This window comes from Pan paniscus, chromosome 7, assembly GCF_029289425.2.
Source record: "Pan paniscus chromosome 7, NHGRI_mPanPan1-v2.0_pri, whole genome shotgun sequence".
Classification (NCBI taxonomy): domain Eukaryota; kingdom Metazoa; phylum Chordata; class Mammalia; order Primates; family Hominidae; genus Pan; species Pan paniscus.
This window is the reverse complement of record NC_073256.2, coordinates 78,595,613-78,621,985: the sequence shown is the minus strand read 5'-3', so window position 1 is coordinate 78,621,985 and position 26,373 is coordinate 78,595,613. Positions and strand designations below refer to the sequence as shown.

The 26,373-nt window shown below is 37.3% G+C and overlaps 1 protein-coding gene across 3 annotated transcripts in view; it reads right to left on the bottom strand.

Annotated features, from left to right (window-relative positions):
* Nucleotides 1–26,373, bottom strand: part of NKAIN3 (sodium/potassium transporting ATPase interacting 3) — a 739,500-nt gene that overhangs the window by 89,166 nt on the left and 623,961 nt on the right. The gene's annotated exons all lie outside the window — the stretch shown is intronic.

The following is a 26,373-nucleotide window of genomic DNA, read 5'->3' as shown; positions in this document are numbered from 1 at the left end:
CTAGAGCCACTTAACCAACCTCTGCATTTCAGCCTGGCCCCAGCACCTAGAAGCAGTTCTTGCTGTGCTAACAGTGGACTTAAAAAAATGGTGGGACAAAGCAACAAGTTACACCTTGACATTAGCAGCATGGTCTTTTGGGCATTAGACTGATTTTACCCTTGGGTAAAAGAGAACCATCAGGGACGCTCAAGGCTTGGTATAAACTTACGGTGGAAAAAATCTGCCTGAGATCTGGGAGGCAGGACTGACTCTAAAAGAGACTTTGAGAGGGTGTCAAACTCAGCCCTTAGCCTAGCTACTGTAAATAGCCAAGTGTTATGAACTGAATGCTTGTGTCCCCTCAGAATGTACATGTTGAAACTCTAATCCTTAACATGCTGGTATTAGGAGGTGACGCTTTTGGAAGGTAATTAGGTCATGAGGGTGGAGCCCCCATGATGAGACTAGTGTCCCAATAAGAAGAGACAGGAGAGACCCTGGTCTCCTTTTGTCTCTCTTCCCTACCACGTGAGGCTACAGACAGAAGGCATCCATCTGTGAATCAAGAGGGGGCCCTCACCAGAACCTGACTATGCCGGCACCCTGATCTTGGACTTCCTGTCCTCCAGAACTGCGACAAATACATTTCTGTTGTTTAAGCCACTCAGTCTATGGTGCTGTGTTGTAGCAGCTCAAATTGACTGAGACATCAACGTTGTCCTGACTCAATGAAGCAAAAAAAGAAAAAAAAAAGCCAGGATCTAGGCTTCAGGATGGTGATAAATTCTCAGAGTTGTTGGTTTTAATGATTAGAAACAAGTGAGGCTCATTTGAGAAGAGTCAAGGAAACTGGAAGCAAGGACAGCTCCATAAGAAAAGGGAAGATAAAACCAGGGAGTTAGCTGGAGTTGAATGCTACTTTCCTTCAAGTTTTGCAGAGAGGGAGTGGGGATAAGAGGACCCAGCCCACGAAATTAGGGAAGAAGGACCAGAACTTCTGACTACTGGCACAATCAGAAATAGATCAGTAAGTTTACAGCTTGATGCTCAAACTGGTGCTGGTTTACTCTAGGGTTCTCACAGATACCCCGCCTAGGATATGGAATTACTTCCAGACCCCAAAAGCTAGTTGGGAGAAGGCTCCTAACAGACTCTCAAGCTTTGCTGTCACTAATCTGGAACCTTAGAAGGGCTAAATGTGCATACTGCTTCTCAAACTGAAATCCTCATCCACACTACCTGAGATCTTGTTAAACTACAAATTCTGATTCAGTAGATTTGAAGAAGAGCTGAGATTCTGCATTTCTAGTAGACTCTGGAAGATTTTAGGTAACAGTGATGTTGCTGGTTTGTGACTGCTCCTCTTTGCATAGCAAGGAGTGCAGGAAGCAATTGTTATTATGAGCAGCTGAAGGAGGGCAGAGCCTATCTTTTAGAGGAATCAGCCCTGGCCTTTGGCCTTTCGTTTTAGTACCACTGAAATCTAATGAATGTGGAGGATAGAGTTAAAAGCAATGTGACTGTGTTAGTAAGCTACCATTTGTTTAAAAAATGTGAAGGAAGAGAATACATATATGTGTAGGCTTCTATATTGTGGGTTGCTAGTTGCCTATTCAATATCCCTTCTTCCTTTATTCTTTACCAACAGAACCCCTATATTTGGGACTTGCAAAGTATCCAGCTTAAAACCTACTTAAAACCTTAAAACCTACTTTAGGCTTAAGCCTAAAAGGCTAAACAATTAGATGTGATGTGGGATTTTCAAGAAAGCTCTTTAAAGGGAGCTGACTGCTGGGAGTGATATCCTTTTGTTCTTCCTTCTTCTTGCCTGGAATATTGATGTGATAGATTTCAATCTAGCAATTATGTTGTGCTCATGAGGTGACTTTAAGGATAAAAACTACATCCTGAGAATAATGACAAAGAAAGATTAAAAGTGCCTGAGTCTCTGATATTTACTAGCTTGGTGTGCCTGCCTCCAGACCTCTTTGACATGAGAGAAAAACAAATCTATACCTTCTAAGTGACTTCTATTTGGGCTCTTTTATGTGCTTAATTCAGTGTCTAAGTGATACTTATATGTATGTAATATTTCTGGAAGTTTATCCAAAGAACTGATAGCAGCTGCTGCCTCTGGAGAGGTGAACTATGCCCTGGTTTAAAGGCTGGGAGGAAAATTTAAATTTTGTAGCATTCCCTTCTCTCTAGTTTGGAATTTGCATTCCAAGAAGATAATATCAACAAACAAACACAAATAATAATAAATAAACAATAACAACAAAACACAAACAAAAGACTGAACAAGTGAAACCAAAACAAAAGTAATGTGAAAATCTTGAGTTCCTCGAGTATTCAAGAAAAAGATAATTTTGAATTTTCAGTTCCTAGTTTCAAATCCTTTCAGTGATATTTTCTTTTCACTAAAGGTGAAAATGGACCCAGCTTCATTATATAAGTTTCATCAGATATTTGTACATGAATGGAAATTAGCATGAATAATTGACATTCAGCTCAACTCTAATTTTCTGTCTTGCTTACTGGAGAAATTTACATCAGGATCACTATACAAATAATCAAAACTCCAGCATTTTTGCCACTGAAATCAACTAAGATTTGAAATTCATATTTATGATTGATAATAAGTGAGGAGGAAGAAATATTTTTGAAAGTGTCATTGTTTGTTGGGTCTTGATGCAATTCATTTAATCTATTATATGGAGTCCTGGGTTTTCATTGGTAGTATTATTTTATGTCCGGTATCCTGGGAGACACACATCTTTACATATGATCAACATGTAATTAATTAAGATTGTTTAAGAATTTTCTGCTAGCACAAACATCTTCATCTGCCTTTCAAGGCTCTGTTTTACAACAAACTCAATCTTCTGTCTCCTCTAGCCAGGAAAACATTCTACTGTGATGACCAAACTTTCCATACTTTCCTATCATTCCAGCCATTTGATCATGGATATTTCCAGGGTCTGGATATTGGCCTCCATTTTTACCTTCCCAGTTATATATATCCTTGTGTGTACACAGTTAGTTATGTGCATATGTGCATATGTGTGCACGCACACACACACACACACACATTCAAGGAGTAGCTCAAACCCTGCAGTAAACATCACCGGCTTCCCCTCACTTCTCCAGTTCACACTGAATCACCGGAACAAATATAACACACTGGTGTCCTTAGTCTATGTCCAGCCCATAGCCCATAGCTTATAGATATATTTCATTTGGTTCATATGTTGTTTCCTTAAAATGTTATGATGGTTGTCAAAAGGGAAATATTATTTTAGAAGGTCATTTTGGAAGATTTCACATAAAAATTCAAGTTTTTCATTTCTCTTAAAAAATTAGAGGAAAAATTGGACCTAAATTCTGTATATCAGCAGTCCACTCAAACTGAGTGGCTGCTACTCCTTGAAACAGTGCAATCACATTTTTTGGAGTCCTCACACCCTATTTGCAGGCCACTGAGCCATTTGAGTGTTTCTCCTTAACGTACGGACATGGAGGAGCCTTGACCCAGAGGGAAAAGCATGGATGGGAGGTGAGGTGAGCAAGTTGCCCTGAGCTCAACCTTTTATGCACAAATTTGTAGGTCTCTGCATTTATCTGGAGAAGTTGATTCAGTGACATTTAGAACCATGCTGCACTTCTTGGTACAGAGCTGTCCACTCTCGATAGCTATGTGAAAAAATTATACAATTTATTTTCCTCTTATTAAACCACCTTTTTATACTGATATACACTTTTGAGATGGAATAAAGCCTATTGAGTTAAAGGATCCCTCCCCATCCCTTTATTTTTTAGGTCATGAAATTGACCCACAGAACTAGTTATCACCACCAACAAATCTCATTGCCATTTCTTAACTCTTTTATGCTGGTGTGTCTGACCTTTCCAAATTAATGACAGATTCTCAGAGGAAGGAGTATCACCTTCTTCTATTTGTTTGTGAGAAGCTAATAGAAGACTGTGTGAATAAACAATGACCTAAATAATTTGTTACTAAATTAAACAACTATTTTTTTTTTACCAAATAAAACAACTGAGATTTTGACATGAGAGTACCTTTCTTTCTAATCTTTATATTTAAGAGTTCCTGTTCTTCATATTTGAATTTATTATTGAACCAGAGTAACAAGCCTGATTTTGTTTATTTATTTTCTTCAGAAATATGTTTGTATCTGTATTTTCAAACATGTGATTTCAGCATTTCACTAGGGTACTAATAATCACAGCCTGGAAAATATAAGGATATAACTAATTCATACTTCATTAGATTGAGAAACATTTTCTCACATCAGTTAAAAAGATGACAATTTTAAAAATGTCTGCCTTTTTCTCCACATGGTGCTAATGTGAAGTGAAGTATTTAACACTATGATGGAAGCAGATTTAGAAAGAGATTTTGCAGATGTCATTTGAAATGTTAACCTATGTTAGGATCTGACTATGAAATAATATTGTCTAAAGGACAATGCTCCTTCCTTTCCTTTTTATTTCTGTTTATTATTTTTTTCTAATTTGGAAAGATTTTACATTATATAATACATACAGATACCTCTACTCAGGAAAGTAATTAAATGGTTGTATAAAAAGGAACTATTAAGTATATGTAATCCTTGCTAAAATGAATTAAGGCAGCCTCAGGAATCTATTGTATCTTCTATGTCACTCATCTTCATCAACCCTAGTTTTATTGTTTGTGCCACTGCTACCAATTCTAATCCTACAAATAGCAGGAGTTTAAGCCTTATTCCACTGGTCATGGATTCTCAAATAGTTTTCAGCAGGGTCTTTCCTGACATCCCTACTTTAGTCTCATCATTCAGCTAGTATTTATTGTGTGAAGACGAAAAAGAGAAAGCGGGGGGAAGGCAAGGAAGAAGAGAAAGAGGATGAAGAGTGTGATGAAGAGAAAAGAAGGAGAAAGAGGGAAGAAGCCACATTCTTAAGGCTGAAACTATATCTTGTGGCTTTTGAAGGATTTTTATCTACATCTTAGAAATAGTAAAATTACCATGTGAATTGGTAAATAAGGAAGGAATTTTGTCTCTGTTCAAAAGGCTAACTAGATGTAGCATTTTAATAGTTAATAGTGAAGTCAAGCTGGCTCGATTTTTCCGCCACACAGCGACACTTGCTGTATTAGTCAGGGTTCTCTAGAGGGACACAACTAATAGGATAGGTGTATATATGAAGGGGAGTTTATTACGAGAATTGACTCACACGATCACAATGTGAAGTCCCACAATAGGCTGTCTGCAAGCTGAGGAGCAAGGAAGCCAGTCCGAGTCCCAAAACCTCAAAAGTAGAGAAGCTGATAGTGCAGCCTTTAGTCTGTGGCCGAAGGCCAGAGTGTCCCTGGCAAATCACTCTTGTAAGTCCAAGAGTCCAAAAGCTGAAGAACTTGGAGTCTGATGTTCAAAGGCAGGAAACATCCAGCACGGGAGAAAGATGAAGGCCAGAAGACTCAGCAAGTAAGTTTCTCCCACCTTTTTCTGTCTGCTTTATTGCAGCCGTGCTAGCAGTTGATTGGATGGTGCCCACCCACATTGACGGTGGGTCTGCCTCTCCCAGTCCACTGACTCAAATGTTAATGTCCCTTGGCAACACCCTCACAGACATACCCAGGAACAATACTTTGCATCCTTCAATCCAATCAAGTTGACAATATTAACTATCATACTTGCCTCTGCCCATTGGCCTTCAGAAGGGTCCAGCATCATGGTACCCTCCCACCTTGCTCTCTTTCAGATATTCTCAGATGCAGCAAACTACAGACATCTGGTAGTCTTCAAAGGATAAAAAATTAAAGGGACAAAGCCATTTAAAAATCATAAAGGGATAAAATTTTGGAAATACCACATTAGCAAATGGTGGGGAAGGACTTTGGTGATGAGAGGGTGGAATGAAAAACAAATGCCACACCCTTTCCTTTTGGGTACCACTTCCCTTTTGGGTAGACAGGCAAGCCTGCAGAGAGGGTACCTCAATCCTGTCCCTCTCCTATTGGTGAGAGGCTGCTGGTGAGTGTGCAAGCAGGTTCATTCCAAGAGCATCGACATCTAATGGTGCTCCAGGTGGAAGAGATGAAAACTCAAGTATGGAATGCTAATTCTTTGTTTATATACATTTCATACCTGGATGCTCTTTCTACACTATTGTATAAGGAGCACAGAGGAAAATAAAGTACTTTCATTGTGGGCAGAGAAACTACTTTTCAATAAATTAGAAAATAACTTCATGAAACATAAGTTAGTTGAAAGGAAGAACTGGCCTGAACAGAGAGTTGTGACCTGCATCCTGCATGTAGGCAGTGGGCTTGAATGAGGAAAGTACCTGTATGACATATCCTTTCATCGTTGCTCAAATTAGCTAACAAAAGGACAATTACAAACAAAGACAGAGCTATCAATACTTATTTGCTAAACATCTATTTGGTATTGAGTATACTTATTTGCTATCAGAGAGCATAAAAATGCTTCCATAATCCCCTTGGAAGGGCAGTGTTTTTAAATGTTTAGTAAATGTTGGCTTACTATCCTTCCAAGGGAGCTTATCAGAACATTTTAATGCTGCTTCAGATCAACTGATTGAAGAAGGGTAATTGTGGATTCCAACAGCTGAAACTATCACCTATTCAACTAAAGACATGTTCAAGATAGATTATTTTTACAGCCTTTTCTACACACCACACTCTAATTGGGAAGGTGAATATAGAGCTTGTATTAATATATATTTTCTCTGTCTTGAAACCAACCAAAATCATATTGAGAAACTTTGTTTTTTTTTATACCATTCCACTGTGGCCTCTCAACATGGAATTAGAAATATTAATAAGATATATTTTCTTTCTTTTCAAACCCAAACCTAATTAAAAGTTATGCCACGCTCATCCCAATGTCAGACCTTTGCTCACCAAATTCTCCTCTCCGAATCCTGGCCGTTGCTCAAGGTGTATCCTAGGTGCTCTGTCATGAAGGCTTCCTGAGATCACCTCGATCTTCTCTGGAATTCTATGTTGTGTCTATTCTGCATTTCTAAATGAAACATTACCTAACTAGTTTTTCTCAACTTACAAGAACCAGAAAAATATTTCTTCACTTCCTTAGGTACTTTTTAATCACTAAAAACATACTTATCCAAAAGTGGCATATCAGGTGTTCAATAATGGTTAGATTTTATCAGTGAGAAGTGATGGCTCCCTCCTTGGGAGAATCTACTATTTACTATTCTCATCCTGAGCTTATCAGCAATACTATATTACATTATTTTGGTGGTCTTCTGAGGGACCTCTTATGATGTTCAACAAGTTTTGTTTTATTTTATTTTATTATTATTATTTTTTTTTCGAGATGGAGTTTCACTCTTGTTGCCCAGGCTGGAGTGCAATGGCATGATCTCGGCTCACTGTAACCTCTGCCTCCCAGGTTCAAGCAATTCTCCTGCCTCAGCCTCCTGAGTAGCTGGGATTACAGGCACCTGCCACCATGCCCAGCTAATTTTTTGCATTTTTAGTAGAGACAGGGTTTTACCATGTTGGCCAGGGTGGTCTCGAACTCCTGACCTCAGGTAATCCACCCGCCTCAGACTCCCAAAGTGCTGGGTTTACAGGCGTGAGTCACCGTGCCTGGACTGTTCAATAAAATTTTGAATTTTTATTGTACTGTTACTTTATTTTATTTTTCTTTGTAACTTTGCATCTAGTCCATTGCTGACACACAGCATTTGTCTAAGAAACTTATGCTAAAAATTGAAAATAATTCTTTGGAACCTCTCAAATCAGTTCAACAAAAGGTAAGAAGGTCTCATTAAAAACCTGTTTGTTGAATAAACAACACAGAATAACACATAAATACATAACTCATTGCTCTAAAAGTAAGAAAGACTGATATAAGCTAAGAAGCAAGACAACTAAAAATTGTTCTAGTGGACTAATACAAAACTTCAGATAAAATAGGAAGGGTTGAAATAGATGGCAAAAAGCTAAATCACAAAAGATATTCACTTTTAAAGATGTCTAAAGTTAACAATTTTGTTTTTAAAGGTTACATTTCTGGTCTGGAAGGGAAAAAGCTTAGAAGTCGTCACTCCATGCTCCAACAATAAAAGCTGGAAAAACTGAAAAATCAACAACTCTTCTTAGATACTCAGAGAAGTAAGGTTGCAGGGCAAACCACTGCTCCCAAAATTGAAGATATGCACGTAGATACAGAGAATCACAACTTAATGGAACAGAAACCTAAACCGGGTAGAAAATTTTGGACCGTAATTGATGAATTGTTGGAGGCTTACAGTGGACAGTTTGAAAGTTAAAAAATGAGGACCCCACACATTTTTGTAAGTTTTATTTACAGGAGCTCCACCAAGTTCTCACAGTGAATATTAGAGAAAAATCTCCTTGTGCCCTCAGCAGGGCTAGGGGAAAAGAAACCGTTTTGAAATATGTCAGAGCATTCTGTTCTTAACAAGCCCTGCCCTCAAGAGAAACTTTTATTTTAAACATGACCTAAACTATTAGGATTTTATCAGAACCTAATGACCTGGGGAAAGAGAAACAGCCAACTCTAGCCTGCTTTATTAATCCTTTCTCATCTAAGTGGGAGAGCAAAAAACTAAGACTTATTTGTGAAGGTCACAATTCAGAGGCTCAAAAACTGAGACTTAATCGCAAGGCTGTAAAATGCATCACTTCCCCCTACACCTTACCACCACATTGTTAAAGGCACATTTATCATGTTTCCTTCTGCTCTGCACTTACGTCCAGCTATCAGAAAATAATTACAAGGCATACTAAAAGAGAACTTCAAACTTCTTAGTTGGAAGAGACAAAGGAAGTATCAGAGCCAGACTCAGAAATGGCATGAATGTTGGAATTACTGGAATAAAAATTTGAAACAACTATTATTAATATGCTAAGGGGTTTAATGAAAAAATTGGTCAGCATGCAAAACACAAGGACAGTGTAAGCAGAGAAATGGAATTCTAAGAAAAAAGTAAAAGGAAATGCTAGAGATAAAAAACATTGTATAAGAAATAAAGGATGCTTTTGTTGGGCTCATTACTAGACTAGACACAGCTGAGGAAAATCTCTGAGCTTGCGCATATATCAACAGAAACCTTCAAAATGAAAAAGCAAATAAAAAAACTAAGAAACAATAACAGTTATTTAAAAAACAAGAACAGGTTATTTAAAAACAGTGGGACAACTACAAAAGGTATAAAATATGTGTAATAAGAAGAGCAGAAGGAGAAAAAAGAGAGAAAGGAGCAGAAGTAATACTTGTAGTAACAATGACTGAAGAGTTTCTTAAATTAATATCAGATATCAACCCACAGATCCAAGAAGCTCCAAGAACAGGATAAATGCCAAAAAAAACTACATATAGGCCTATCATAGAAGAGAAGCAGGTAGATACAGAGATTCATAACTTAAAATCAGAAAATCAAAGATAAGGAAAAGAATTCTGAAAAAAACCAGAGGGAGAAAAAAAACACAACACTTTACTTACAGAGGAGAAAAGAATTACAACTGACTTATCCTTGGAAACCATGAAAGCAAGAAGAGAGAGAAGTGAAATATTTAGTGTTCAGTACACACATATGTTTATTGCAGCACTATTTACAATAGCAAAGACTTGGAACCAACCCAAATGTCCATCAATAATAGAATGGATAAAGAAAATGTGACACATAGACACCATGGAATACTATGCAGCCATAAAAAAGAGTGAGTTCATGTCCTTTGTAGAGACATGGATGAAGCTGGAAGCCATCATCCTCAGCAAACTAACACAGGAACAGAAAACCAAACACTGCATGTTCTCACTCCTAAGTGGGAGTTGAACAATGAGAACACACGGACCCAGGGAGGGGAACATCACACACTGGGGTCTGTCGGGGGTGGAGGCCAAGGAGGGAGAGAGCATTAGGACAAATACCTAATGCATGCAGGGCTTAAAACCTAGATGATAGGTTGATGGGTACAGCAAACCACTATGGTATACCTGTGTAACAAACTTGCACGTTCTGCACATGTATCCCAGAACTTAAAGTAAAATTAAAAAGAGAGAAGTATTTACTGTTAAGAAAAGACCTTCACCAACCTAAAATTCTGCACCCTGTGAAATTATCCCTTTAAACTGAAGAAGAAATAAATATTTTATTATAAAATAAAAAATTGAGATAATTTGTTGACAAGAAATTCTTTAGAGAGCTGTAAAGTAATATAGGTTAGAGAAACTTGTATCCACATAAAGAAAGAAAGAGCATCAGAGAAGGAATAAGTGAAGATAAAATAAACATTTTAGTTTTGCTTATTCTTAACTGACCTAATAGGCAATAGCTTATTCATAATAATAATATATTTGATTATATATGTTTACATATGCTTCTGTATGAGTAAAATAAATAAGTAGTGATACAAGGGATGGGAAGATAAACTAGGACTATTTTATTATTATGAGGCACTCACTCTACCTGGGAACTGGTATAGTGCTATTTGAAAGTGGACATGAAATTGTCGTGAATGTATATTACAAAGTCTAGGGCAATCACTAAAAAAAAAAGTTAAAGAAAGTATAATTGATCTGATAAGAAAGGAGAATAAACTTATATAAAATGCTCAATTAAAACCACAAAAGGAAGAAAAGGGTGGAAGGCAAAAATAGAAACAAAGAACAAATGTAACAAATAGAAAACAGCAACAAATGTGGTAGACATTAATCCAACTATATCAGTAATTACTTTAAATGCCAATGATCTAAGTATATCAATTAAAAGACAGAGGTTGTCAGAGTGGATCTGAAAACAAGACCCAACTACATGTTGTCTATAAGAAACCCTCTTTAAATGTAAAAACACATACAGATAAAAAGTAATGGGGTGGAAAAAAATATTCCAAGTTAACATTAATCAAAAGAAATAGGAAATAGCTATAATAATTATTGACAGAGTCAACTTCAGAAGAAGGAAAATTATCAGGGATAAAGTTCGACATTACATAATCACAAAGGGATCACTTCCCCAGGAAAACATAATAATCCTTAATGTGTATGGGCCTAAGAAAAGAGCATCAACATATGTGAGGCAAAAACTGATAGAAGAGCAAAGAGAAATAGAAAAATCCACTATTGTACTTGGAGACTTCAATGTCCCTGTTCAGAAATGGACAGATCCAGCAGGCAGAAAATCAGTAAGAACGTAGTTGAACTCAACACAACCATCAACAGATGGATATAATTGACATCTATTGACTATTTCATCCAGCAACAGTAGAATATACATTCTTCTCAAGCTCACATGGAACATTCAGCAGGAAAGAACAAATTCTGGGCCATAAAACACAACTTAACACAATTTAAAGCATACAAATCATACAATGTCTGCTCTCAGACCACAGTGGGATTAAACTAGAAATAAATCATGGAAAGATAGCTGGAAAATCTCCAAATACTTATAGATTAAGCAACATCCTTCGAAATAACATGAGTCAAAGAAGAAGCCTCAAAGGAAGTTTTAAAAATATTTCAAACTAAATGAAAATAAAAATAAAACAACAAAATTTGTGATATGCAGAGAAAGCACTGCTTAAAGAGAAATGTATAGCATTGAATACAAACATTAGATAAAAGCAACATATAAAATAAATAATCTAAGCTCCTACTTTAGGAAACTAGAAAAAGAAGAGAAATTTAAATCCAAAGTAAGTAGAAGAAAAGAAACAATAAAAATTAGAGCAAAAATCAATGAAATTGGAAAAAAATCAGTAGAGAAAATCAACAAACCATAAGTTTAATAGAAAGCTATTGAATAGAAATAAAAAAAATCAATAACATTGATACACCTGTAGCCAGGCTAAGAAAAAAAGGGAGAAGACACAAATTACTAATATCAAAACTGAAAGAGGGGACATCACTACACATCCATAGGCATCAAAAAGACAATAGAATAATATTGTAAACAAATTGGACCACCTAGATAAACCAGATCAATTCCTTGAAAGACATGTCTGCCAAAATTCACACAAGAAGAAATAGATAATTTAAACAGGGCTATATCTATTAAAGAAATGGAATCTATAATTAATCTTCCCAAACAAAAAGCACCAAGCTCAAATGGGTTCACTGGTGAATCCTACCAAACATTTAAGGAAGAAATGATATAAATTCTTTAGTGCTGACGCGGGGGCTCACGCCTATAATCCCAGCACTTTGGGAGGCCAAGGTGGGCAGATCACTTGAGGTCGGGGGTTCGAGACCAGCCTGACCAACATGGAGAAACCCATCTCTACTAAAAATAGAAAATTAGCTGGGCGTGGTGGTGCATGCCTGTAATCTCAGCTACTCAGGATGCTAAGGCAGGAGAATATCTTGAACCCGGGAGACAGAGGTTGTGGTGAGCCGAGATTGCGCCATTGCACTCCGTCCTGGACAACAAGAGCAAAACTCCATCTCAAAAAAAAAAAAAATTCTCTAAAATCTGTTCCAGAAAATAGAGGCAGAGGGTATGTGACCTGACTCGTTTTAGGAGGCCAGCATTATCCTAATACAAAAGCCAGACAAAGACATTACAAGAGAAGAAAACCGCAGGCCATAGACACAAAAACTTCAACAAAATATTAGTAAATTGAATTCAACAATGTATAAAAAGAGTTCTGCATCATGACTAAGTGAGATTTATCCCAGTGATAGACGGCTAATTTACTTTTCTAATATCAACTAATGTAATTCATCACATCAGCATGCTAAAGAAGAAAAATCACAGGATCATAGGTACACAGAGAGCATTTGACAAAATCCAATACCCATTTATAATTACAAACTTTCAGCAAACTAGGAATGAGAAGAAACTAGGAATTGAATACAAGTATTAGAAAAAAGAAAGATCTAAAATTAATAATCTAAGTTTCAACTTTAGGAAACTAGAAAAAGAAGAGCAATTTAAATCCAAAGTAAGTAGAAGAAATAATAAAAATTAGAGCAAAAATCAATTAACTTGGAAACAAAATCAACTTGGTAAAAAACATCTACAAAAAACCTACAGCTAACATCATATTTGATGACAGCCTATAAGTTTTTCTGCTAAGATCAAGAACAAGGCAAGGATATTCCTCTTACCACTTCTATTCAACATTGTACTTAAATTCTTAGCTAATGTAATATGACAACAAAAATAAATAAGAGGTATTAGGAACAGAGAACTGAAACTGTCTTTTTTCACAGATGACATGATCTTCTATGTAGAAAATCTGAAAAAAAACCCCATAAAACTCCTGGAAATAATAAACAATTATTCCAAGGTTGCAGATAAGCGGTTAACATACAAAAGTCAATCACTTTCCTATGTACTAGCAATGAATAAGTGGCATTTGCAATTAAAAACACAATACCATTTACATTAGAACCCCATAAAATGAAATACTTAGGTATAAATCTAACAAAATATGCACAAGATATTTATGAGGAAAATTACAAAGCTCTGACGAAAGAAATCAAAAGACTAAATAATAGAAGACACACCTCATGTTTGTGGATAGGGAGACTCAATATCATCACCATGTCAGTCTTTCCCAACTTAATCTATAGATTCAACAAAATTCCAATCAAAATCCCGGAAAGTTATCTTGTGGATGCCAACCAACAAAATCTAAAGTTTATGTGGAGAGCAATACGTCCTAGAATAGCCAACACTATATGAAGAAGAACAAAGTTGGCAGACTGTTACTACCAAACTTCAAGACTTAGTATAAAGCTTTAGTAATAAAGTAATACAGTAATAGAGAGAGTGGTGTTGGCACAGAAATAGACAAATAGCTTAATGGAACAGAATAGAGAGCCCAGAAACAGTCCCACATAAGTATAGTCAACTGATCTTTGATAAAGGAGCAAAGGTAGCATAATGGAGCAAAGATAGTCTTCAACAAATGATCCTGGAAAAATAGGACATCCATATGCAAAAAAATGAATATACTCCTTAAAAATTAATTCAAAATGCATTATAGACTTAAATGTAAAACACAAAACTATAAAATTCCTTGAATATGTAAAAAAAAATCTAGGTGATCTTGGACATGGCAATATCTTTTTAAATACAACACCAGGCCGGGCATGGTGGCTCACGCCTGTATTCTCAGCACTCTGGGAGACCGAGGTGGGCAGATCACTTAAGGCAAAGAGTTCGAGACCAGCCTGGCCAATATGGTGAAACCCTGTCTCTACTAAAAATACAAAAATTAGCCAGACAGGGTGATGGATACCTATAATGCTAGCTACTAGGGAGATTGAGGCAGGAGAATCACTGAGCCTGGGAGGCAGAGGTTGCATTGAGCAGAGATAGCGTCATTGTACTCCAGCCTGGTCGACAGAGCGAGCCTCCATCTCAAAAAACTAAAAAATTAAATAATAAATAAATAAATACAACACCAAAAACATGTTCCATGAAAGAAATAATTTACAAGCTGACCTTAATTAAAATTAAAAAGTTCTGCTCTGAGACAGTTTCAAGAGGAGAAGGTAAGTCACATTCTGGGAAAAAACATATGCAAAAGAGGCATCTGATAAAGGACTGTTATCCTAAATATACAAATAACTCTTAAAACTCAGCTATAAGAAAATGAATAGCTCTATTAAAAAATGGCCCAAAGATCTGAATACACAGCTCACGAAACAAAATATACAGAGGTAAGTAGGCAAATACAAGATGCTCAACATCATATGTCACTAAGGAATTGCAAATTAAAACAACGATGGGATACCATTACACACCTATTAGAATGGCCAAATCCCAAAAACGCTGACAACGCCAAATTCTGGTGAGGATGTGTTGAGGATTCTGAGTTCAACAGAAACTTTAATTTATTCCTGGTGGGAATACAAAATGGTCCAGACGCTTTGGAAGACAGTTTGGCAGTTTCTTAGAAAACTAAACATATTCTTACCATATGATCCAGCAATCACGCCTTTTGGTATTCATGCAAAACAGTTTAAAACATGTTTGCACAAAAATATGAACATGGATGTTTATAGCAGCTTTATCTATAATTGCCAAAATTTGGAAGCAACCAAGATGTCCTTCATCAGGTGAATGGATAAACTGTGTTATATCTAGACAATGAAATATTCAGTCTAAAAAGAAACTAGCTACCAAGACTATTGCTGGGTTCTCTATTCTATCCTATTGAGCGATGTGCTATTTGTCTATTCTTCTGCCAGTACCACACACCTTTTATCACTGTAGTTTTATGCCAAATCTTGGAGTTGAGTAGTAAAAAGACATGGAGGAAACTTAAGTGCACATTACTAAGTGAAAGGAGCCAGTCTAAAAAGGCTACTTACTGATTTCAGCTACGTAACATTCTGGAAAAGGCAAAAATATGAGTATAGTAAAAGAATCAGTGATTGTCAGGGACTATAGGGAGGAACAGATGAATAGGTGGGAGACAGGGGATTTTTAGGGCAGTGAAACTATTCTGTATGATACTATAATGATGGATGGAGGTCATTATACATTAGTCCAAATCCATAGAATGTACAATGTCAAGAGTGAACCCTAATGTAAATGCCAGAGTGAACCCTAATGTAAAATGATGGGCTTTTGGTAATGATGATGTTCAATGTATTACACTTGTAATAAATGTAACACTCTGATGCAGAATTTTTATTAATTAAACATTTTATTTTTTTAGAACTGTTTTACGGTCATAGCAAAATTGAGCAGAAAGTACAGAGAGTTTCCATAAACCCCTTGGTATGGGATATTGATGGTGGGGAAAGCTGTGCGTATGTGGGGAGTGGGTATATGGCATGTAAATTAAATATACAGAAATGATTTTCTATGTGCTCTTTAATCAAATTTAAAATTAACCATGTAGTTTCAGCACCTGTACCCTTGGCCATGCCCACCCTCCTACAGTATTTAGTAGATTTTGGACTCTGTTAGTTGACAAGTAGGATAAAGTTATGTGGAACAGGAATCTTCTATCTGGAGTCCCCATAGGGAAGATGCCTAAACCATCTATGTCCTGTGTTGTCTTTGTCATAAAACAGAGGAATCTGGAGGAGGATGTAAGTGTGCACAAAGCTGTAAGTAAATCTTTCCAAATTCCATTTTTTAAGGGAAAAAGATCAATCTACTTAAAGTGTGCAGTTTTGAAGAAATCTTCTCAATTTAACTGTGGTCCTCTATCTCTTCTCATCCCACACTTTGTTGTAAAAAGATGTAAGCCCCTTCACTTCATGCTAAGTTTTGGGCCCAGACTTGGCAGGAGGATGGGATGCTAGGTTTTAAATGAAATCTTTTCGTTGTGTAGGTAACTGTGGTGCTTTTGGGAAAGGATCTGTCTTCTGTTAAGTCATCTGATTGGAGGCATTGGATGATATCAAACACCTGTGTGAATTCAGTCCCCTGGCTTCACTGAGAGATGGGTTTGGCATGGTGGTAAAACGTCCAGACAGCTTGGAGCCATATCCCAGTGTTACCGCTTATTACATGTGTTTCCTTGGCCAAGTTTTTCCCTCTCTCTGCTTCTTTGTTTCCACATCTAAAAGTAAGATAAATAATAATAATAACACCTAGCTCATGCACGAAATTTATGTTTAGATTAAATGAATTATAAATAAATTGGTTAATATCTGGCATGTGGTATTACATGCTCATCTTAATGTAGGGACTAGCGATCTCTTACTCGGAGGAGGCTGTAAAGTTTAAGCAGCTTCTGCCACCTCTTCATTGCTTCCTAATAAGGTGATCTCAGAAGATGGACCCAAGGCTAAGGGCAGCCTAATATGGAGGACTTGGAATGGAGGCACGTAAGGTATGAATGCAGACATGCACAAGACTATGGCCAGTTGAGGGGGTGGGAGTCAGATTCTGAGTCCTTGGTGCAACTCTCTTCAGACACTGCAATACATTCTCTGTGTATGATATTGCAATTCTCTGGGGGATGGATTTGACCTGAAACCAACATGTACTCCCATGAAAGGCTGCTGACCTTCCTGGGGAACAGTCCCTCTGTTAGGCGGGAGCATTGGTCTAAGCAGACAGGATGGGGCTATTCACAGGGGCAAGCCAAACACCAAGCTCCCACATTTGGACCCACCCATAGACAGCTGTGCTCATGCATGCCTCCTGTTCAACAAAAATACAACAGCATAATGCAACAACAAAAACACAACAGTATAACACAGCAGCAACAAAAACACAACAGCTAAAGAGCTTCTGCACAGCAAAAGAAACCACCATCAGAGTGAACAGGCAACCTACAGAATGGGAGAAAATTTTTGCAATCTACTCATCTGGAAAAGGGCTAATATCCAGAATCTACAACGACCTCAAACAAATTTACAAGAAAAAAAAAAAAAACCCCATCAAAAAGTGGGCAAAGGATATGCACAGACACTTCTCAAAAGAAGACATTTATGCAGCTAAAATACACATGAAAAAATGCTCATCATCACTGCCCATCAGAGAAATGCAAATCGAAACCACAATGAGATACCATCTCACACCAGTTAGAATGGTGATCATTAAAAAGTCAGGAAACAACAGATGCTGGAGAGGATGTGGAGAAATAGGAACACTTTTACACTGTTGGTGGGAGTGTAAACTAGTTCAACCGTTGTGGAAGTCAGTGTGGCAATTCCTCAAGGATCTAGAACTAGAAATACCATTTGACCCAGCCATCCCATTACTGGGTATATACCCAAAGGATTATAAAACATGCTGCTATAAAGACACATGCACACGTATGTTTATTGCAGCACTATTCACAATAGCAAAGATTTGGAACCAACCCAAATGTCCAACAATGATAGACTGGATTAAGAAAATGTGGCACATATACACGATGGAATACTATGCAGCCATAAAAAATGATGAGTTCATGTCCTTTGTAGGGACATGGATGAAGCTGGAAACCATCATTCTCAGCAAACTATCACAAGGACAAAAAACCAAACACTGCATGTTCTCACTCATAGGTGGGAATGGAACAATGAGAACACAGGACACAGGAAGGGGAACATCACACACTGGGGCCTGTTGTGGGGTGGGGGGAGAGGAAAGTGATAGCATTAGGAGATACACCTAATGTTAAATGAAGAGTTAATGGGTGCAGCACACCAACATGGCAAATGTATACACATGTAACAAACCTGCACGTTGCACATGTACCCTAAAACTTAAAGTATAATAATAATAATAATAAAAACACAACAACAGAACACAACAACAGTAAATCTCTCTTAGGGGGTAGAAGTATTTATTGAGGGTCTGAGGAGTTGAGGTGCTTTAGTGATTAATGTGTTTGCCAGTGGCCTCCAGCAAGACTCTTCTGTCTGTCGTAGCAGCAAAATTACATACTTATGTTTTGCCTTCTCTGAGGGGACATAGTAATTGATAAGAAAAGGATTATTTGATTCAGTGGAGTATGGTCTTCATTGGGATTTTGTAAAAGGCCAAATTCTTCAGAAAAAAAATTTAGAATTGTCAAATCAATATATTCTCTTCAAACATCTAATCTACATATTTCCTTACTAAAAATTCCTCTTAGTATTCTAAAACACCTGAAGAAAATGAGAAGATTGAAACAAAGCAAATTATTGCACATATTTTATTATTGGCTGAAATGCAAAGTCCCGTATTTGATCCCTTTGTGTCTTTTTTTTTTTTTTTTTTTTTTTGAGATGGAGTTTCATTCTTGTTGCCCAGGCTGGAGTGCAATGGCACAATCTCCACTCACCACAACCTCCGCCTCTCGGGTTCAAGTGATTCTCCTGCATCAGTCTCCTGAGTAGCTGAGATTATAGGCATGTGCCACCATGCCCGGCTAATTTTGTATTTTTAGTAGAGACAGGGTTTCTTCATGTTGGTCAGGCTGGTCTTGAACTCCCAACCTCAGGTGATCTGCCCGCCTCAGCCTCCCAAAGTGCTGGGATTACAGGTGTGAGCCACCGCGCCTGGCCTGATCTCTTTATTTCTTTCTCTTTGTTGATACTATCAATTCATATGAAAATAAGCTGTCCATTTATTCATTAGGAAAATGAAGGAAACTGTGTTGTGAAAATAAAAATATCAGATTTGGGTAGGACTGCATAACTTAAAATTTTAGCATTACAAATTTCAACCAGGAAATGAGGTGTCTGGCTCCAGGCCAAGATCCTATGTGTGACCTTTCATGTCAAACCATAGGAGGTTTCAAAGTCATTATCTGGCAGGCTCATGGGGGAAGCTGCCCTCCCCACATCAGCTAGTGCACTGCCATCCCTGAAGGGGAGTGCAGTCAAGGACTCAGATCCTGACCCCCACTCCCCTCAACTCTACAGCTGACCCTGTCTTGTGTATCTGCATTTCTACCTTAAGTGCCTCCATTCCGAGGCCGCCTAATTGGGCTGCCCCTAGCTTTGGGTGCATCTGCTGAGAACACCTTATTGGCGGAGACTTGAAGAAAATTTTCTTAACTTTGAATGGGTATTTTGTATTTTTTTCACTACTAGTCCTTTCCTCTTCCTCTCTGGGTCCATAAGATAGGAGGAGCCTTTGGTTCAGAGCTCCTTTGGCAGTGAGACCACCCTGGCCATGTGCAACACTGTGGGAGCTGGCACCTTCATCCTGGCCTGCACTACAATGATGAATAAAGGATTGCTGGTTACTTTCAGTTTGGTTCTTCCTAATTGACCCCTTCAAGGCAGGGGAGCTTGGCTTTCACTCTCTCTCTCTCCTTTTCTTTTTTTTTGTTTTGAGAGTTAAAAACCCCAAACTTTTATTGAAAATTTTTTCTTTATTTCTTCCAAACAAACACGGGATACATGTGCAGAACGTGCAGGTTTGTTACATAGGTATACGTGTGCCATGATGGTTTGCTGCACCTATTGACCCATCCTCTAAGTTCCTTGCCTCACCCTCACCCCTCAATAGGCCCTGGTGTATTGTTACCCTCTCTGTGTCCATGAGTTCTCAATGTTCAACTCACACATATGAGTGAGAACATGAGGTGTTTGGTTTTCTGTTCCTGAGTTAGTTTGCTGAGGCTGATGGGTTCCAGCTTCATCTATGTCCCTGCAAAGGACATGATCTCATTCCTTTTTATGGCTGCATAGCATTCTATGGTGTATATTTACCACATTTTCTTTATCCAGTCTATCATCGATGGGCATTTTGTTTGTTTCCATGTCTTTGCTATTGTAAATAGTGCTGCAATAAACATACATGTGCATGTGTCTTTATAGCAGAATGACTTATATTACTTTGGGTATATACCCAGTAATGGGATTGCTGGGTCAAATGGTATTTCTGATTCTAGATCATTGAGGAATCACCACACTGTCTTCTACAATGGTTGAACTAATTTACATTCCCACCAAGAGGGTAAAAGCGTTCCTATTCCTCCACACCCTCACCAGTATCTATTGTTTCCTGACTTTTTGATAATCACCATTCTGACTGGTGTGAGATGGTGACTCACTGTGGTTTTGATTTGCTGATCGGTGATGTTGAACTTTTTATGTGTTTGTTGGCTGCATAAATGTCTTCTTTTGAGAAGTGTCTGTTCATATCCTTTGCCCACTTTTTGATGGGGTTTTTTTTTCTTGTAAATATGTTTAAATTCCTTGTAAATTCTGGATATTACACCCTTGTCAGATGGGTAGATTGCAAAAATTTTCTCCCATTCTGTAGGTTGCCTGTTCACTCTAATGCTAGTTTCTTTTGCTGTACATTAGCTCTTTAGTTTAATTAGATCCCATTTGTCAATTTTGGCTTTTGTTGCAATTGCTTTTGCTGTTTTTTCATGAAGTCTTTTCCCATTCCTATGTCCTGAATGGTATTGCCTAGGCTTTCTTCTAGGGTTTTTATGGTTTTGAATTTTACATATAAGTCTTTAGACCATCTTGAGTTAATTTTTGTATAAGATGTAAGGGATGGGTCCAGTTTCAGTTTTCTACATATGGCTAGCCTGTTTTCCAAGCACCATTTCCTGAATAGGAGGAGATCCTTTCCCCATTGCTCGTTTTTGTCAAGTTTGTCGAAGATCAGATGGTTGTAGATTTGTGTTGTTATTTCTGAGGTCTCTGTTCTGCTCCGTTGGCCTATATGTCTGTTTTGGTACCAGGACTATGATGCTTTGGTTTCTGTAGCCTTGTAGTATAGTTTGAAGTCAGGTAGCGTGATGCCTCAAGCTTTGTTCTTTTTGCTGACGATTGTCTTGACTATATGAGGCATTTGATTCCATATGAAATTTAAAATAGTTTTTTTTTCTAATTCTGTGAAGAATGTCAAATGTGGTTTGATGGGAATAGCATTGAATCTATAGATTACTTTTTGTAGTATGGCCATTTTCACGATATTGATTCCTCCTATCCATAAGGATGGAATGTTTTTTCATTTGTTTGTGTCCTCTCTTATTTCCTTGAGTAGTGGTTTGTAGTTCTCCTTGAAGAGGCCCTTCACCTCCCTTGTTAGCTGTATTCCTAGGTATTTTATTCTCTTTGTAGCCATTGTGAATGGGAGTTCACTCATGATTTGGCTCTCTGCTTGCCTACTGTTGGCGTATAGGAATGGTTGTGATTTTTGCACATTAGTTTTGTATCCTGAGACTTTGTTGAAGTTGCTTATCAGTTCAAGGAGTGTTTGAGTTTTTGGGCTGCGACGATGGGGTTTTCTAAATATAAAATCATGTTGTCTGCAAACAGAGACAACCTGACTTCCTCCCTTCCTATTTGAATATGCTTTATTTCTTTCTCTTGCCTGATTGCCCTGGCCAGAACTTCCAATACTATGTTGAACAGGAGTGGTGAGAGAGGACATCCTTGTCTTGTGCTGGTTTTCAAAGGGAATGCTTCCAGCTTTTGCCCATTCAATAGGATATTGGCTGTAGGTTTGTCATAAATAGCTCCTATTATTTTGAGATATATTTCATCAATACCTAGTTTATTGAGAGTTTTTACCATGGAGTGATGTTGAATTTTATCAAACGCCTTTTCTGCATCTATTGAGATAATCATGTGGTTTTTGTCTTTGGTTCTGTTTATGTGATGGATTATATTTATTGATTTGCATATGTTGAACCAGCCTTGCATCCCAGGGATGAAGCCAACTTGATGGTGGTGGATATGTTTTTTGATGTGCTGCTGGATTCACTTTGCCAGTATTTTATTGAGGATTTTTGCATTGATGTTCATCAGGGATATTTGCCTGAAGTTTTCTTTTTTCGTTGCGTCTCTTCCCTGTTTTGGTATCAGCATGATACTGACTTCATAAAATGATTTAGGAAGGAGTCCCTCCTTTTCAATTGTTTGGAATAGTTTCAGCTCCTTTTTATATTTCTGGTAGAATTCAGCTATGAATCCATCTGGTCCTGGGGTTTTTTTGGTTGGTAGGCTATTAATTACTGCTTCAATTTCAGGGCTTGTTATTGGTCTATTCAGGGATTCAACTTCCTCTTGGTTTAGTCTTGGTAGGGTGTATGCATCCAGGAATTTATCATTTCTTCTAGATTGTCTAGTTTATTTGCGTAGAGGTGTTTATAATGTTATCTGATGGTAGTTTTTATTTCTTTGGGGTCAGTGGTGAAATCCCTTTATCATTTTTTATTGTGTCTATTTGATTCTTCTCTCTCTTCTTTATTAGTCTAGCTAGTGGTTTATCTATTTTGTTAGTTTTTTCAAAAAACCAGCTCCTGAATTCATTGATTTTTTGGAGGGTTTTTCGTGTCTCTATCTCCTTCAATTCTTCTCTGATCTTAGTTATTGATTGTTGTCTGCTAGCTTTTGGTTTTGTTTGTTCTTCCCTTGCTAGCTTTTTTAATTGTGACGTCTAGGTGTCAATTTGAGATTTTTCTAGCTTTCTGATGTGGGCATTTAGTGCTATAAATTTCCCTGTTAACACTGCTTTAGCCGTAACCCAGAGATTCTGGTATATTGCCTCTTTGTTCTCGTTCATTTCAAAGAACTTCTTGATTTCTGCCTGAATTTCATTATTTACACAGGAGTCATTCAGGAGCAGGTTGTTCAGTTTCCATGTAATTGTGTGGTTTTGAGTGCGTTTCTTATTCCTGAGTTCTAATTTGATTATACTGTGGTCTGGGATACTGTTATGATTTCAGTTTCTTTATATTTGCTTAGGAATGTTTTACTTCCAATTATATGGTCAATTTTAGAATAAGTGCCATGTGGTACTGAGAAGAATGTATATTCTGTTGTTTTGGGGTAGAGAATTCTGCAGACATCTACTAGATCCATTTGATCCAGAGTTGAGTTCAAGTCCTGAATGTCTTTGTTAATTTTCTGTCTCTTTGATCTGTCTGATACTGACAGTGGGGTGTTAAAATCTCCCAGTATTACAGTGTGGGAGTCTAAGTCTCTTTGTAGGTCCCTAAGAACTTGTTTTGTGAATCTGGGTGCTTCTTTATTGGGTGCATGTATATTTAGAATAGTTAGCTCTTCTTGTTGAATTGTTCCCTTTACCATTATGTAATGCCCTTCCTTGTCTTTTTTGACCTTTGTTGATTTAAAGTCTTTTTGTCAGAGACTACAATTGCAACTCCCACTTTTTTGCTTTCCATTTGCTTGGCAAATTTTCCTCCATCTCTTTATTTTGAGCCTATGTGTGTCTGCACACAGGATGGGTCTCTTGAATACAATACACTGATTTGTCTTAACTCCTTATCCAATTCGCCAGTCTGTGTCTTTTACATTTAAGGTTAGTATTGTTATGTGTGAATTTGATCCTGTCATTATGATGCTATTTAGTTATTTTGTACATGAGTTGATGCACTTTCTTCATAGTGTCATTGATCTTCATATTTTGGTGTGTTTTTGCAGTGGCTGGTACCCGTTTTCCCTTTCCGTATTTAGTGCTTTCAGGAGCTCTTGAAGAGCAGGCCTGGTGGTAATGAAATCCCTCAGCATTTGCTTGTCTGTAAAAGATTTTATTTCTCCTTTGCTTATGAAGCTTAATTTGGCTGGATATGAAATTCTGAGTTGAAAATTCTTTTCACTCTCTCTTGACTGAGGGCATATGTGGACTTACTCACTCCCTACCCTCTGAGAAATAACCCTTCTGTTCACAATGCCATTTGGCAGAGTTGCGTCTTTCTTATTCATTTAAAAAAACAAAATCACACAATGGTAACGCAATGCTCAAAAACTGCAGTGAGTTCTAGATTGTAATGCTTGGGCAGGAGGGGACATGAACAGTGAGAGTCCAGTTGGATGCTCCTGCATTTGCACTTTCAGCTGTGCTGCTGTGAGGAGATCTCAGCTGTTGTGCATGAGCTTTACATACCCTAGATGTTACTGGGATCTCCTTATCTCTCAGAGGTTTAGAATACTTGGCTCAAAATGAATATTAGTCCTAAGTACTCCCCAAGACTTCAGCAAATTCCTTGCACTACATGTCACCACAGAGTTCTCTGTCCTGAGTTTGCAGATACAAATAACCTCTAGTCATGCATTGCTTAACAACAGGGATACCTTCTGACAATGGCATCATCAGGTGATTTTCGCTGTGTAGGCAACATGAAGTGTACTTACACAAAACTAGATGGTGTTGCCAACTATACACCTAGGCTATATGGTATAAGCTATTCCTTCTAGGCTACAAGCATGTGCAGCAAGTTACTGTACTGAATACTGTGGGCAGATGGAACACAATGGTAAGTATTTGTGTATCAAAACTTATCTAAACATAGAAAAGTAAAATATAGCAGTATAATATCATGGAACCACCATTGTATATGTGGTTTGTCATTAACCAAAATGTCCTTATGCAATGCATGACTATGTTTCAAATTCCTATGTGGATTCCATTTATATTTTTTGAAAGTTAAGTATTATTAATTTCCCTTCTAAATTAATTTGCCTCCTGAATAAAGCATAGCTGAGATATTCTAGATTGGTCAGATCACTGATTCCTCATCATTTTCCACAAGTAAACTGGTGAAAATGGCAATTTTACTGAAGATAGGAAAAGTTAAGGGAGGGATTCCATAGGCATCTTCTGCTACCTTCAACTGTTCCATGCCCTGCTCCCTTCCCAAAGCCCGAATTCCTCTTCTGCCACATTCTTCCTTGGGCTTGGCCCCCAGAAGGGCATCCCATGCCCTGACTTCAGCTGTTTGCAGCCCCTCTGCACTTATAAAATGAATAAGTTCTGGAGACCTAATGTATAGCATGGTAACTACAGTTAATAATATTGTTCATTTGAAATTTGCTAAGAGAGTAGATCCTAAGTGTTCCCATCACACACACACACTAATGGTAACTATGTGAGGGAATGGCTTTTTTTGTTTGTTTGTTTGTTTTTTCTTTTTTTTTTTTTTTTTGAGACAGAGTCTCGCTCTGTCACCCAGGCTGGAGTGCAGTGGCATGATCTCGGCCAACTGCAACCTCTGCCTTCTGAGTTCAAGCAATTCTCCTGCCTCAGCCTCCTGAGTAGCTGGGATTACAGGTGCACACCACCAGGTCTGGCTAATTTTTTTATATTTTTAGTAGAGATGGGGTTTCACCATGTTGGCCAGGCTGGTCTCAAACTCTTGACCTCAGGTGATCCACCCACTTTGGCCTCCCAAAATGCTGGGATTACAGTTCTGAGCCACTGCACCCAGCCTGGATGTGTTAATAGCTTGAGTGTGTCAGTCATTTCATAATGTGTACATATATCAAAACATCACATTATAGCCTTGAATATATACAATTTTTGTTTGTCAATGTTACCTCAATAAGGCTGAAACAGTCAGTCTTTGAGTCTGGTTTTCCCAGTATGATCTTTGTTGTGCTAAAGAAGAGAAATCTAAAACTTTTCCCTCGAACTACTTTTCCAAAGCTAAACAGTAAGAGTAGATGGCTTCATTTAGTGATTTCCATTCTTTCTCGTCTCCAATGCACATGTATTTCTTTAAAAGTCCTTATATTAACCAGGGAATTCCAGAGGGACAGACCCAATACAATATATATATCTCTCTCTATATCTATATATCTATAGATATAGATATATAGATATATAGATATATAGATATCTATATATCTATATATCTATATATAGATATATAGATATATAGATATCTATATATCTATATATCTATATATCTATATATAGATATCTATATATCTATATATCTATATATAGATATATATACAAAATAGTTTATTTTGTATATATATTGTATATGTATATGTTGTATATATATGTACTATATATTGTGTATATATAGTATATATAGTATATATGTACATATTGTACACATATACAAATATATGTGCATATTGTATATATTGTACATATTGTACATACATACAATATATATGTATGTACAATATACAATATAATATGTATATATTGTATATATATGTACATATATATTGTATATATGTACTATATATT